At 38.1% G+C, this 16,131-nt stretch overlaps 1 protein-coding gene across 2 annotated transcripts in view; it reads left to right on the top strand.

Annotated features, from left to right (window-relative positions):
* The first annotated feature begins 690 nt into the window (after positions 1-690).
* sema4c (sema domain, immunoglobulin domain (Ig), transmembrane domain (TM) and short cytoplasmic domain, (semaphorin) 4C) overlaps positions 691-16,131 on the top strand; it is an 86,911-nt gene continuing 71,470 nt past the window's right edge. For both annotated transcript variants that reach the window (XM_016233566.1, XM_016233565.1), the window contains exon 1: positions 691-1,124. The gene's annotated coding sequence lies outside the window, so the exon portion shown is untranslated. The remainder of the gene's footprint in view (positions 1,125-16,131) is intronic.

Genomic DNA, 16,131 nt, shown 5'->3' with positions numbered 1-16,131 from the left:
TCTGTCTGTCTCTGTCGGCAATTTATTGCCTATATTTTTCAGTTCATAACTTTATATTGTTTCATAAACCATTTATTTCACATATATAAAACCATGTATTTCAACTGATAACAAAAAAGAAACAAAAATGCTATGTATTACTATTATGTGATGCACATACAATATTTTATTTATTGAAGATATTACATATTTTAAACGTAAATGATTCACTCTTTTTACTTCCAAAAGTGTTTGATTGTAAAAATAAATGTATTATCCTGTTAAACTGAATGTAATTTTATGTATCTAATGGTAAGGTAACAAGCAATTAACTCAACTTTTTACTGTAGCATTTTTACATTGCATTTACTATACATTTTCAGTTCAAATTAAAAACATATACAGTGTATTTCGCTTTCTGTCTTTTTTCTTTTTCTTTTTTACATGTACTGTACATGTAACATCCTGTGTGAATGGTACCAACATGCAGTAATGTGTCTCACTTTAAAGTGCTAGAAAAAGTCATTAAAATAATGTAGTAGTCTACAGCACAGAAGTCCATTAGAGAATGACAAATGCTTCACTCTGTCTGATTATGATGATATTCCGGCCCCGTTCCCATACAGGACAGGGGAGGTTGGGGCGGAGACCTGTTTTAACTGCTTTTGTGTGCCACCGGTCCGCCTCATCGCTTTACCGATTCCCATCAGGAGGCAGTATATCCTCCAGTGCAGTGTGTGTGGCGTACTGGAGCTGCGCGCCGCTTCCCATCCGCTGAGCACCTTTTGTCTCTCTCACAGAGCTTCACTTTAACAGGGGCGCGGGGTTCAAGTTGCTGAGACGGAAGGGAACCGCTTTGAAGAAGTGAATCTGGACGGGTTTAATACACCATCCCTCTCTAGAACTTACAAAGGGAGTGAACGGAGAGAGTTCCGCTGCGTAAACCGACACCGACCATCGCGCCACTCGCTCGCTCGCTCCTAGCATGCGGGAAAACACAAGGAGCTGAGCCTTTCTTTGGAAAATGTGGGATTTTTTGGCCTCGTTTTGAAATGGTGCTCTTATAAGACCAAGCGCTGTGTGCGTTTTCATGCGTTTTTGGACGCGCTGACAGCCCGCAAGCGTTACGCACTGACTCGCCTGAGGTAAGTTTGACGCCTCCAATACAAATACAACTGGATTATTGCAGTGTTTTATTATTGCAGCGTTATGTTCTGTTATTAAGTGACGTCACAACGTAACATAATTAGTGTTTTTTAAATGCCGTCTATTGTAAAAGCGATGGGGGTGGAAAGGATATTTGATACCGTCATTAAGTCAGTCAAGTCAGTCAGTCGGCGGAGCTCCAACTGTTGCCATATTGTTTAGATAAGTTTAAAATCCTAACTAAAGACGATTGGAATAAATGTAAATGGCAGTTTGTGTCACTTTGGCGAATATAACTTGGCGCAAACGCAGTGCGGTTTTAATTGCACTCACATCGCAACGTGCAAACAAATTAGACACTAAAATCTTTATGTGCCAGATTGAGTGAGTGAATAACGCTTGACGGTGTATTGTGTGTCTTATGGGATTTTATATATTTGAAGCACAACGTCAGTCCTTTTTGCCACGTTCACATGACAATAAAACGGTTATTTCTGAGGGAATATTGACTGGGGGAAATCACAGTGACACAGATACTATGTGATGAACGTATTCTGTTGAAATTTTATGTTAAAGTGCATGATGTTCAAAATCACACAATCATGCTGGAGATTGACCACCAGCAGATGTTTTTATGCTGTGACACAAGCAGAGCGCGTTTTCCATATTTTCCTTCTAGTGACTGGTCGTCTATAATGGAATAAGTGCGCACTGCATACTGGAGATTACAGTAATTACAGCATGGAGTGGACACTGGTGTTTATAGACTGGGCGCTCATTCAGGAAGAGAAATGGTCAAAGGGACAGTTAAGGCCTTAGGGAAGTCGTGGCCTAATGGTTAGAGAGTCGGACTCATAACCCAAAGGTTGTGGGTTTGAGTCTCGTACCGGCAGGGATTGTAGGTGGGGGGAGTGAATGTACAGCGCTCTCTCCCACCTTCAATACCACGACTGAGGAGCCCTTGAGCAAGGCCCTGAACCCCAACTGCTCCCCGGGCGCCGCAGCATAAATGGGTGCCCACTGCTCCGGGTGTGTGTTCACGGTTTGTGTGTGTTCACTGCTGTGTGTGTGCACTTTGGATGGGTAAATGCAGAGCACTAATTCTGAGTATGGGTCACCATACTTGGCCACACGTCACTTCACTCACTCACTCACTTAACCTAAGAATAAAAATACTGTCATTATTTTCTCACCTTCATGTCTTTCCAAGCATTTACAGCTTACTTTCCACTGGGGAACTCAAAAGGAGACATTTTGGAGAATGTCTTGATCACGGTTTTCCATGCATTAACAATAAATAGTGACTGAAGATGTCAAGTCTAAAGCATGATGTAAAATCTTCATAAAAGTTGTACAGTATCTTAAAGCTTCTGAAAGATTTACAGCCCTGTCAGTTGAGACAGAAATTTAAGTTGTTATTCAGTGATCTTACCCTCTCTTGAGTTGTTAACAGCAGGTTGGTTGTTTGGTTGGGTTAGTGGAACTTGAGAATCAGATCTGATTTGTAAACAAATCATTTAGATCAAGTTTGTGAGCTGAGTCAAACTTAAATAAAGCCATAGCTAGTTCTCGTGTACTCAAAGAGCACTAGGATGGATGTAAGAACTTTTTTAAGCTTAAAATTTGTCCCGTTGGTCAGATAAAGCTATTGTGTTGTTCAGAAGACTTTGAAAGGACAACTTTTGTGGTGATTTTGTGTTCTTCTTGGGACTTCACATCTTCATTTACCATTTATTATTGCATGGACCAATCATTTGTAGAGGTTTGGATTAATGGTGAGTAAATGATTACAACATATTAATTTTTTGGGTGAACTATCCCTACAACATACAGAGTTTTAAGGTGAAGTGTGTTTGCTGATTTTGTGAGGGATCATATATTGTAAAACCTCTTATGAGGTTCATAATTGGTCCAAATCACGTCTTAATAAAAACCCTAAAATGACAAAAAAGTGTATATACAGGTTGAAAACAATGCATGTGAATGGGATTTTATAGCTTGTGTGTGTATGTGAAATAGTGAGGTCAGTGTGTATCATCACATTCAAGAACAATCGATTGTCAATTATAATATAGTGATTCATGCAGTGTCTGTAAGCATAGAGGAGGCTGGAAGCCTCTAACAAAGCTCTTTATTATTGTGATGTGGGGCTGTCATACGCTCTCGTCATTGTCTGTTAATGAACAGTGGAGGCAGAAGAGAGCGGTAACTGTATAATTGTGCTCCATTCATGTTTGTTTCCAGCCTGTCCTGGACTGTGTTACCAAATTAAATGCAATTGGCAGGGAATAGCTTGCTGGGGGCCCATACACTGTCACCCCTTCAGCCCAGATGTTCCTCAAACCCATTGAGAGTCAAATTGGGCTCCTGGAGGGAAGATCTTCTCATTGTTGTACCACAATGGACTCACATCCTTCCTCAGTCAATAGTACCTAAAACTCAGTCAGTCACACACAAACACACACAGATTCTCATTTAAGCTTTAGTACATTAACAAGAGGGATTTACAAGGATAGGGAAAGCTGTTTGTATTCTGATCATCCAATGGTTAATCTGAAATTTCTGAAAAATCTGAAAGATTTTGTTATCAGACTCTTTAAAGAAAGGTCAGTTAATGTAAAAACGTTCTTCATGGGGTAACACCTAAATTAACCCATTTGATTCAGTTCAAAGAAATGATTATACACAACTGAATAAACCCGGTTACTCAAATGTAAGAATTTAAAGGCTCAAATCAGGTAGAAATGTCTTTTCAGCTGCATATGTTCACTTTTATAGTGTTTATATTCCAAAATGAGTGCTATCCTTCAGCTTAAAAAGCTGTTTGACTAGATCCAAGCCACAATTTTACTTTTTATGCAACTGTAAAGATACATTCATGGTAAAATGTCATGTATAAACCATCAATATTAATTGGATCATTGGAACCGTACTCATAATTCCCAAAAATGTATTATAATGTCAACAACATGTGCACAGAGCAATCAGAAGTACCTGTACGGAATTCAAAATCCTCTTGTCTAAGCCGTCCTGAGCTCTCTCTATCAACCCCTGCAGGAACTCATATCACATGAATGAATTATTGGATTACATCCCTGACATCACGAAGCAAATGTTCTGGCCTTGGGTCTTGTTATCGTGCGGTTTTGCGGACACCGTCACACAATTAGCACATGCAGCTAACCAACATGATGTGTCCCTGAACTGCTTCTACGCCGAATTAATAGAAATCAGTTGGTGAACGCGATGCCTCACCTTGCGTAACATCTTCCGTCCTCTGGCTTATTGTAAAGTTTGTTCCCTATTCAAGCCTGTACAAGGGTTATTTGTCGCTCTTTCTCTGCTGGGAGTTGATGCGCGGTGGCCGTGCGTATTGACGGCAACCCCTTCGACTAGAACCCTCATTATTCTCTATCAGTGTGCGCTCCTATATGCCATTTCCTCTTTGCCTCTAGTTAGTCTCTCTGTTTTCTGGCTTCCACCTGTATTAGTAATGAGTGCAATGGTACTCCAAGAGTGTGTGGGTCTCGGGAGAGATGTGTAAAAGTGGAGGGAGGTCATGAGGTCTGGAGTGGACGCAGGCGGACGGCTCGTCTGCTGAGACGGGTGAGTGAAAACAGCAGGGGCTGGGGATGGACATGGGTGATGTTTAGATAAGGGGATGGGGAAGAGTGTTTTAAGAGCAGAACTACAAATAGAGAAGAGATTGCATGTGTGTTCATGAGTGAGTGAGTGTGTGTGTGTGTGTGTGTGTGTGTGTGGATGGAAGGGCAGCTTGTGTGCATTTGTGTTAAGGGTAGTGCGTTTTTCCACCATCCCCCAGTGTTTACACAAATTGGAATGATGTGATGCTGCTTGCGTGTGTATGTGTGTGTTTGTCGGTGTGTGCACAGCTGTGGGCCAGAGGTGGAGAAACACGTCCGCACAGAGCTGTGAAAGTGATACAGACTTGACAGTTTCAGAAAAATCACATTTCAAAAGATAAACACATTTAAAAGGATAGTTCAGCCATGCTGTTATCGTTTACACTTTCATATAATTTCAAACCTTTAAAACCTACTTTCTTCAAAAGGCCAGTGTTATTTTAGTAATATTTATATTCTATTGTGATATATATAACTATTTTATTATCTTTAATTTCAGTTTTTCATTTTATTTGTTATTTTTTAAGTATATCTATTTCTGTAATTTTTGTTTATTTTTTACTGTTTTAGTTTTAGTAACTTTAGTACCAACTTCAGCTTATTTTACTTTTAAGTTTAAGTTTTTAACATACACACACACGCACACACACAAATATATATATATATATATATATATATATATATATATAGTTAAGCTTCATTTTCAATTTAATTGTTTTTATATATACACCGAAACACACACACAAATATATATATATATATATATATATATATATATATATATAGTTAAGCTTCATTTTCAATTTAATATTTAATATTTTTATTGTTTTAATGTTTTTTAAATGTTTTTTTTTTGTCCATACAATGAAAGTCAATGGGGTGATATTTTTGACCCCATTGACTTCCATTGTACAGACAGAAACAGTCTTCAAAACATCTTTGTTTGTATTCATACAGGTTTGGACCGGCATTAGAGTGAATATATGATGGCAGAATTGTAATTTTTCGTGAGCTATCTCTTTAAAACGCATTCAGTGTAGCTTATTAGGCCATGAATGCCGTTTTCGGTAGCATTCCCTCACCTCGTTTTGCTTTCTCCGTCCTGGGGCTCATTTTCCTGGTGCTGAGATGGATCCATCAGGCCAGTTTTACATGTCTTTTACGAGCTGCGTATGGAGGCCTCGCAGAGGGGAAAGGTGGAGAGCGTAGGCCCTCTCGTTTGCTAGCAAATGACCAGTATCGACCATCTGCTATTTCAGTGTCCTTCCCCGCAGGCTGTGCCAGTGATTTTTTCAAGCTGTGCATTTGTTGTATATGTATGAGTGCAACTTTATGCTTTTGTATTTGTGTGGCTTTTCTTCTAGTCCATCCTAAAATTAGGGTCAGATTTTTGTTTTTCGCCATTCAAAGCTTGGCAGCCACAGGTAGGAGCTGAATTGCATTAAAAGCGCCGGTCAATGATTTCCTATTGTGTGAGCCATTTCCAAATGTTCTTTTGGAAAGTGTGTTTACAGAAATGTTATTTAGAGGTGCAATCACATGTCTGTGCTTTTTTGCTTTGAGCAAGTGCAGCTTTTCTCCTCCCTTGCTGCCCTTTTCTGTCTCTCGCTCTCTTCTACTCGTGCGTTCCTAACAGATGTTTGCCCTAATGCATCTCGGGCTCAGGTTGTTTACTGATCTCACATCTGGTTTAGGTGCTTCATATCTCCCTTTGCCCAAACCTAATGAATGTTTTTTCTCCCCAAAAGCCAAATGTATTTGCTTAAGTGTATTTTTGCACACAATAGAGTTGGAATGGTGAAATCTCAGGCCTGTTTAAGGGAGTGTTTGGCACTGATTTCAGCTTGGGCTGTAATGTGAGCGTTGCAATATTTAATGCCCATCTGCACTAATAAGCTGTTGAGGGGTGTTCAAGCTTTATGGTTTGTATTATTAGTGATTCTAGGATTTGAACAAACTTGTAAACCTAAGCATTAAACTTAAGTGCGTAACTTGTCCCACACCATTTGTTCTATACGGACATTAGGGCTGCACGATTAATCAAAATAAAACTAAAATTGTGATTATAAAATACATGTGCTGCATGTTTCAGACTGAAGTACAGCACTGTGTCTTACACGAGCAGCTCATTATCTCCTGGTGTTTGCAGCGGCTCAGAGCGGCTCGATTCACTGTAAATGCTGCTCAACATGAACTCCATCTCTACATCTGCACTGAGGATTATCGCTTTAATGTGGATCTGGGAACACAGCATGCACCAACCATCTTCCCATATGTAATGAGACACTTATCAACAAAAAGGAATTTTTAAGGGTTTCTTATTTATGTATATATATAATCACAAGATTTTGGCCAAGCACATCGAACTTGGATTTTTTTTGATCCAATTTGAAATCACAGTCACAATTTTAATCCGAAAAATGCCACATTTTGTGAATTGCAAAAAAAATATATATTTTTTCTATATTGTGCAGCCCTAACTATGGAAGCCCGTTTCCGCCACTGAATAAACAATAAAAAAGGTAATTGCGACTTTTTATCTCACAATTCTGACTTTTTTCTCAGAATTGCGTGATACAAACTCGCAATTCTGACTTTTTTTCTCAGACTTGCGTGATATAAACTCGCAATTGTGAGTTAAAAAGTAATAATTGTGAGATATAAACTCGCTATTCTGAGAAATAAAGTCAGAACTGGGAGATATAAACTCACAATTCAGACTTTTTTTCTCAGAATTGCGAGTTTATATCTCACGATTCTGACTTTATTACACGCAATTGCGATAATCCGAAAAATGCCACATTTTGTGAATTGCAAAAAAAATATATATTTTTTCTATATTGTGCAGCCCTAACTATGGAAGCCCGTTTCCGCCACTGAATAAACAATAAAAAAGGTAATTGCGACTTTTTATCTCACAATTCTGACTTTTTTCTCAGAATTGCGTGATACAAACTCGCAATTCTGACTTTTTTTCTCAGACTTGCGTGATATAAACTCGCAATTGTGAGTTAAAAAGTAATAATTGTGAGATATAAACTCGCTATTCTGAGAAATAAAGTCAGAACTGGGAGATATAAACTCACAATTCAGACTTTTTTCTCAGAATTGCGAGTTATAAAGTCAGAATTGTGAGATATAAACTTGCAATTGCGAGAAAAAAGTCAGACTTGCGAGATATAAACTCGCAATTTCGAGAAAAAAAGTTGCAAAAGAATTGCGACTTTATATCTCGCAATTGTGACTTTATAACTCGCAATTGTGACTTTATATCACGGAATTCCGAGAAAAAAAGTCAGAATTGTGAGATAAAAAGTAACAATAACCTTTTTTTTTTTTTCTTTCAGTGGCGGAGACGGGCTTCCATACCTAACAGACATGAATGATGTGCCTTGAGATGTACTTTTTAAAGGGATAGATTACCCAAAGATGAGAATTGAATCATTTACTCACCCTCATGTCATTGAGTGACATATCAGTGTTTTCTGTCTTTATAGTAAAAGTCAGTGTTAGTAAAAGTCAGAGTCCAATGTTGTTTTGTTCGAGTAATTAGATTAGATTTCTTTGTAAACATACATTGGATAAAGGACTTCAAATATCTAGATTGGATACATCCCCTTGTTTGACTCTTGGCAGTAAGAAACCACATAGCAACAGCCTAGCATCCTATCAGAATGTCTTAGCAGTTGCAGCTTTCAACCACACACACAAGCGATGCGTGTTGCATTGCAGAAGTATGTTTTGGGCAAGCACCACTCAAAATGTATTAAAAAAAAAGTGGCAATCTAACTAATTTTGGCATTGTGTCGCCCATAATGCCTTCCCGAGTGACTTAAAGATTGAACAGTTAGCAGCAGGAAACACCAGAGGAACAAACATTCAAGCACTCCAGCTTTCACGCACACAATAAAAGTGGCTGTGTGTTGCCGTTGGGGCAGAAACACAGCCAGGGAAACGGCTCCACAGCTGGGCTCAGCCCCTTTCCCTTAACCCTCCCCCCTTCCCTCGGGAGATATGTCCGCATAAACCACCCCACACAGGCCCAGACCACCCCAATACTGCTGCCTCCTGGTGTAAGGCAGGTTTCTGTGCCCGCTTCTACAGCTTTATCCCCAAATCAGATCCCCCCAGATGTGCTAGACCTACAGGATGGAGTAACAATAGCAAGGCTGTTGGACCATGAAACCCTGGTGAGGCAGTGTGTGCGAACGCTTAGCCCCTCACCCTCCCCCATCTTCTGCTGGACGACCTTTAACCCTGGTTCGCTACATGCTGCACACCTCCTGCTGCGCCTCTTACACGCTGCCACACTAGCTCTGTCACTCAGAAAGACAGAGACTAATGCAGACAGAGAGAGCAGAGAGCTCGTATAAAATAACAAGAAAGTGAGATCAAATCAGAATCAGAATCACATTTCTTGTTTTCCTCCATTCCACACCATCCATGCTGTGAACGAGCGACACAAAGCAACAAAACTGCATCACTGCCATTGCTACATCACGAATGCATGTTTGCGGTGAAGGTTCTCTTGTTAATCGTAATGGGAGCAATATATTTGTTGTGTCACAACAATACAAGCGGTGTCAAGAACATCTGTAATTCCTGGAGAGAGCTCTCCGTTAACATTCCCATGCATCTCAATGCCAGTTGCTCAGCTGGTATCCAACCTCCAGCTGTCGTAAACTTGGCATTTACATGCAGGATGTCTAAAAGATGCTGTGAGAATTGGACACAAGGTGGCGCGCTCATGAATAAGTACTTTTTTTTTAATATATATATATTTAAGGAACCTTATTGACCAGAATGTAAATCCTGAGTGACTGTGTCTAGAGATATTACAGATTTCCATTTTTAATTTGTCGTACCCCTCCTAGTCCATTTGATCAATGTACTTGGAATTTGGTCTACAAACAGACCTGTATAATCTATATCAAAAGAATTTTGATTAGTTAAATGGTTTAAATGAACCAGTTGAACCAGTTTTGGGGGTGTTTCTGTTTGACCTGGGCTACGTTTCCCAGAAGCACCACATTCTAATGCTGCGTTCGATTTATGTCAGAAGTCAGATGTCGGAGCTGGGAATGACGTCACAACCAAGTGGACCGTGTTCCAGTAGAGAAGTCATAAAAAACGTAATGGAGTTCACTCATGTTAGCATTAGCAGTGTTAGCAAAAACAGAGCACTACCAACGCATTTTGTAAGATTTGTGCAGATACTCACATACACCATAGCAACATGTCCAGAGATGGAGGTTGGGCAGTAATGAGTGTATGACTCAATAATGACACGGGAATATTACAGAAGCTTTATAAATATTATAGTATTTATAGACTAGGCGCCTATCTTTAGCGATGCAGTGTGGAGAGCCGCTTCTGGGACTCTAAAACGTAGCTGGTATAAACACAAGCATTGACTAGAGTGGCCGCAGCCAGCTCCGGTGGCCGTGTAAGAGCCGTAACACGCCGCAGACGTGTGCAGTGAAAATAAGGGTTAAGAGCTTTATTTATTATACAGTGTAGATAGCTTCACTGATTATAACTGGAGTGTTTTTTAAAGTGCATATACTCGCATATAAATCAGTGATGATGTTCTTTGTTAATGTAAATGTTCTTTTCTCGTTTTCTTTAGCTGCTTTTTGAATACCTGAGGAAGTGAAAACATTATACTTAGTAACTTGCATTGTTTCTATTAAAATTGTTATCATGTTAAATACAAATTCAGTCATATTAAAAACATTAGGCTGCTTTTAGCCTTATGCTGGAGTTGGTTTCCGGCAATGAAACTAAGTAAGCAAATAATTAAATAAATTAGCACGATAATATCGTGTATCGGCGATCTCACAGGCTGGCGATATGACAATTGAGCATATCGCCCAACACTAATATAGGGGCCACAAATTAAGAATTCATTCCCATGACTTGAAAATATTGTTTTGGAGGCCTGCACACAACATATAAATACAGTATATAGGAGCCACAAATGATTAATTCATTCTGATGAATGATTCTGAATATATTTAGCCTTATGCTGGAGTTGGTTTCCGGCAATGAAACTAAGTAAGCAAATAATTAAATAAATTAGCACGATAATATCGTGTATCGGCGATCTCACAGGCTGGCGATATGACAATTGAGCATATCGCCCAACACTAATATAGGGGCCACAAATTAAGAATTCATTCCCATGACTTGAAAATATTGTTTTGGAGGCCTGCACACAACATATAAATACAGTATATAGGAGCCACAAATGATTAATTCATTCTGATGAATGATTCTGATGAAATATTGTTTGTGGAAAATATATATATATGTTTTTATTGTACATTATAATATTGTGATGCCAACATTTTTGACTTTTAAAGGGATTGATTTGAGTTTTTTGTGATTAATTTTTAATTTAATCAACCCTTGTTCTTTGTTAATGTAAATGTTCTTTTCTCGTTTTCTTTAGCTGCTTTTTGAATACCTGAGGAAGTGAAAACATTATACTTAGTAACTTGCATTGTTTCTATTAAAATTGTTATCATGTTAAATACAAATTCAGTCATATTAAAAACATTAGGCTGCTTTTAGCCTTATGCTGGAGTTGGTTTCCGGCAATGAAACTAAGTAAGCAAATAATTAAATAAATTAGCACGATAATATCGTGTATCGGCGATCTCACAGGCTGGCGATATGACAATTGAGCATATCGCCCAACACTAATATAGGGGCCACAAATTAAGAATTCATTCCCATGACTTGAAAATATTGTTTTGGAGGCCTGCACACAACATATAAATACAGTATATAGGAGCCACAAATGATTAATTCATTCTGATGAATGATTCTGATGAAATATTGTTTGTGGAAAATATATATATATATGTTTTTATTGTACATTATAATATTGTGATGCCAACATTTTTGACTTTTAAAGGGATTGATTTGAGTTTTTTGTGATTAATTTTTAATTTAATCAACCCTCACCTGTATAGACAACTCTACTTATAATGGATGCGGTCTAGTTTTGTTTTGCTTGCTCGCAGTGTAGACTGCGTCATTTATTATCATGCAATCTAGTTTTCCCCACTCACTTGATTATAATGTGATCTAGTTTTGTTGTGTCGCATCATGCCACATGCTGAAAGAGTGTGCTACGGCAACACAGCGTGACATTACCTCTCTGTCTCTCTCTCTCTCTCTCTCTCTCTGTCTGCCCATCCAGCCTTCTAATGCTGTTATTGAATGTGTGCCGATTAAATTCACACAATCCGCACACCCCCTCCGCTCCCTCAGGGAGCTTTTATTTAATTAATAACGCAGGCTTACCATTAAAACACTTGTTGTGTGTGTAGGTGTGTGTCTGACAGAGTGAGTCTCATGGCTGCTGTGGTTGTGATCGCTGTGTGACGCTGTGTGTGCACTTGTATTGTTGTGTTGGTGGGGTTCCCTTCCCAGCATTAACCAAGCATTATTGTGTGCGTGGTTATTGTAGTGGGTTAAGCTGTGCTCAGGGCTGTCATGGGTAATCTGCAGCGCTTCATTCCATTAGACTCTACCTGGAGATTCAAGATTGGTTTACATATTAGTGCTGGATTGTATAGCACATATATGATGTGCATTGATCGATCGGATCTTGTGTCCTGGAGTAATGATGGAATGTAACTGCCGGTGTTTCTGTAGGGATGCTGCTATTTTAAGGGATGCACAATATATCAGTTAACCTATAGATGTTGGTCGATATCTGTCTGACTGTCTAAAGAGTGAAAGATACATTACCATTCAAAAGTTTGTGGTCGGATGTTTTTGATTTAAGTCTCTTATGCTCATCAAACCTGCATTTATTTGGTCAAAAATACAGTAAAAACAGTAGCGTGATATTAATATATCTTAATAATAACATTAAAATATTTTAAAATGTGATACATTTCTTTCATTTATTTAAAATAGAAATCTTTTGCAGCATTGTAAATGTATTAATGCCACTTCTTATCGATTTAATATGTCCTTACTGAATTAAAGTATTAAATTCTTTCAAATATTACTATTACATTCCATTCTTGAGTTATTTGTGTTATGTTGTTTTAAATGGTTAATTTTTCTAATGGCGGGCTATTATAAATATTATTAATATTTATAATATTATAATATTATTAATATTATGTTATCTCATTTATAATGTTTACATTTAAATATTTAACATTTTAATTTACTTATTTGATTTTAGCTATTTATATGAAAATAAACAGATTGTGGCATGATACAAGAGACAATTAGCACAACTACTGTATGTACAGTATAAAATGATTTTTCATGTTTTGTTTTAGATTATTGGTGTATGTTTTTTCAAAATATATTTCAGCCTTTCTGCTTCAAAATTTCATGTTTAATTCAATGATGTTATGTGCCATAACACACTGAATTCTTTACATTTACTAGTAATTGTGAAAATTGATTCTGCACCTTTTTTCAGTGTAGGAAAATTGGTATCCTGGGACTCATTTGACAAATTTGAAGTTTACTACTAATAATAATAAACATAAACATGCATATATCAGTTTGTTTCATTATATATCATACATCAGTTTATCTCATTTGTCTTGTCAGAGATTTAGTTTGGAGAATGACTCATTTGGATGTTGGTTTGACTCAGAGCTTGTGTGTGTGTTTCTGGCTTCACTTGATACTAGTGTAATCAAGGATGCTGCACAGGTGGCCTTGCATTCTCTCAGGACGAGACCTGAAGTGCTCTCCACCTCTCTGCTGCTTTTTCTATTTCTTTTGTTTTTCACTACAAGGCACTGACCCCAGGCCAGCCCGGTGGCGTTCTCCTTCCCATCTCTCCCTTCTCTCTCATCTCACTTTTGTGTCTTCATGCCTGTCTGAATTTCTATTTTTATTCTGCCTCTTAACGGAAAATATATTCTCATTTGAAAGGGCCGACTCGCCTGTAACCGAATCACTTCGCACCCTGAACGTATCAATTTAAAGATGCGCGAGAAGTGAGACGTGAGCTAGCTGCACTGAAAGATTTCACAGTCATTGATTGGCTCTGGGTCCGTTGCGGATTTTTATAGCGGCTTTTAAACTTAGCAACATTTACCAGCAGTTTATTAGCTGGCCATTGACCGAAAGTGGTTCTAAATGAATTTAGACCGAGGCCGGAGAGGGTTTGAGAGCGTCTGCATGGGATTTGCTGAGTAAAACAGAAACGGGGCCTCTGCTTCTTCTTTCTCAGCTCTTTACCTATTAGAGATGCATTACCAAAGAGAAGGCAGGACTAGAGGCCCTATAGAACAGAGAGATAGAGTTTCAATCTTTATCTACTGAGAGTGTTTTGAAAAGAAAGAGGGAGTGATACACAGCCTTTAGCTGTAAGTTAGATTGGTTTAGTGGTCGGTCTGATGACTTTGAGTAACTTGACTTGAAATGATTTGAAACTTGCTGGAAATCTGGTGTACTGTTGGTTGTCATGAGACCAATATTTCAGTTATAAATAGCAGAGAAAGTACACTCTGCATGGACATTGCTTTCTTGTGGACTTCATGGATATGCTTCAGCAAAGGCCCCAATAGTGCAAGTCTACATCAAGTGTACCATTCTTTTCAGAGCCATTAGTGACTTTTTGAGCTGTGATGTAAAAGCTGTAATTTTAAGTCCATTTAAAAATTAAATGATAATAAAATAATACAACTGGACACTGGCAAAACAGCTACTAAAGTATAATGAAATATATTTGATTTAGCCTATTTGTTGCTTGCAATAAAGTAATTTCACTCATTTCATTAAATAATTATGTTTTTCAAATTATGTTCTAACATTACATCCTACAACATTAAATGGCCCAAATACATTGCTGATATAGATGTTAAAATATATTTGCAATAAGTTTATTTTAATTATATTTCCTCATATTTTTTAAATGGTTTATCTTGATATTCAGCTTCATATTATGTATTGCACAAAACAAATTTCCCTTGAAAGGGACAATACAGTATCATCATAATTTGTATATATTATCTTTTATTTGTAATTTAATTTTGAGTTATTTAATTATGGAAAGATATTTCTCAAATTGAATATGTACTTTGTTCAAACCTTGAAAGGCCAAAATATATTACAAAATGTACTATAAAAATAATTGTACAATCTGAGATTTTAAATATATATATATATGTACTGGATAATATTTTTTATATATTTTATTTTAATATATATTTTTAAAAAAAAATTATAACGTGGCCTGTGTGTGTGTGTGTGTGTGTGTATATTTATATATATATATGTGAGTGTGTGTGTGTGTGTGTGTGTGTGTGTATATATATATACGCGCGCACACACACACACACACCTTCCCAAGCTCCACCTGTATAGATCTGCTACAGGTAATTTCATATATACATATACATGTCATATGGGTCGAGTGCTTTTGCCAGAGCATGCATGCAAGTGAGTGTTTGAAATTAGTATGGGGTACTACAGAAACTGAACTAAAAGTGATATCTTGTTTTATTTTAATATTGACTTGGTACCAAAGTACCATTACAGTACTTTTGACATCCCTAATCACAGCAGTAAAATGTGCAGTTGGCAGTAAGACCGCAGTATATGAGTTACTCTCTCTCTCTCTCTCTCTGTCTCTGCCTGTCTCTCTCTCTCTTTCTCTCTGTGTTAGCTTTTGACAGATGTGCCTGTAATCCATCCAAGCTCCCAACCACCACCATGGCCCTGTGTAACCTCAATTTTTCTGTGTCTCTCTCTGTCTTTCGTTCATTTTGTTCTCTATGCAGTGTTCTCTGACAGATCAGCCCTGCTGAGTTATAACAGGGGCAACGTGTCCTACTAAACAAACTTCGACACACACACATACACAGGGGAATGCAGACACACACACATGCTTACATGTGCATATTGTCCCATTAAAATCGTCCCCGTCTGCCTGTTAGTATTAGTAAGGGTGTTATTAATAAATATGACCTCATCTGTGTCCGTAGAGAACTTCCTCTCCCTTCCCGGCTCTCCCTCTGTGGACTTCATTTGCTTTTCCCTTCTTTCTTCACTCATGCTGTTCTCCCCCCCACACCCCACCCCCCTCTCTTTCAATGCAATACATCTTTCTGCGTCTATTTTATATCTTGCCTTCCCCTCACACTCTGTTTCTCACCTTTTCTCTGTTCTTGTTCTGTTTCCTCTGCTGTTTTTTTTCAGTGTGTCATCCATCTGCCCTCCCTCTGTTTTTTCTTTACTCTAGAAGTCTGTGTCTCTCTTTCATGTCTGCTCCTTGTCACTCTCTGGCTCGCACATGCTCAGCTGTACTCTTATATTCTCTCTGAGTGTGTGTGTGTGTGTGTGTGTGTGTGTGTGTGTGTGTGTGTGT

Source organism: Sinocyclocheilus grahami, unplaced genomic scaffold (genome assembly GCF_001515645.1).
Source record: "Sinocyclocheilus grahami isolate Dianchi unplaced genomic scaffold, SAMN03320097.WGS_v1.1 scaffold434.1, whole genome shotgun sequence".
Taxonomy (NCBI): domain Eukaryota; kingdom Metazoa; phylum Chordata; class Actinopteri; order Cypriniformes; family Cyprinidae; genus Sinocyclocheilus; species Sinocyclocheilus grahami.
This window is presented reverse-complemented; position numbering and strand designations above follow the sequence as displayed.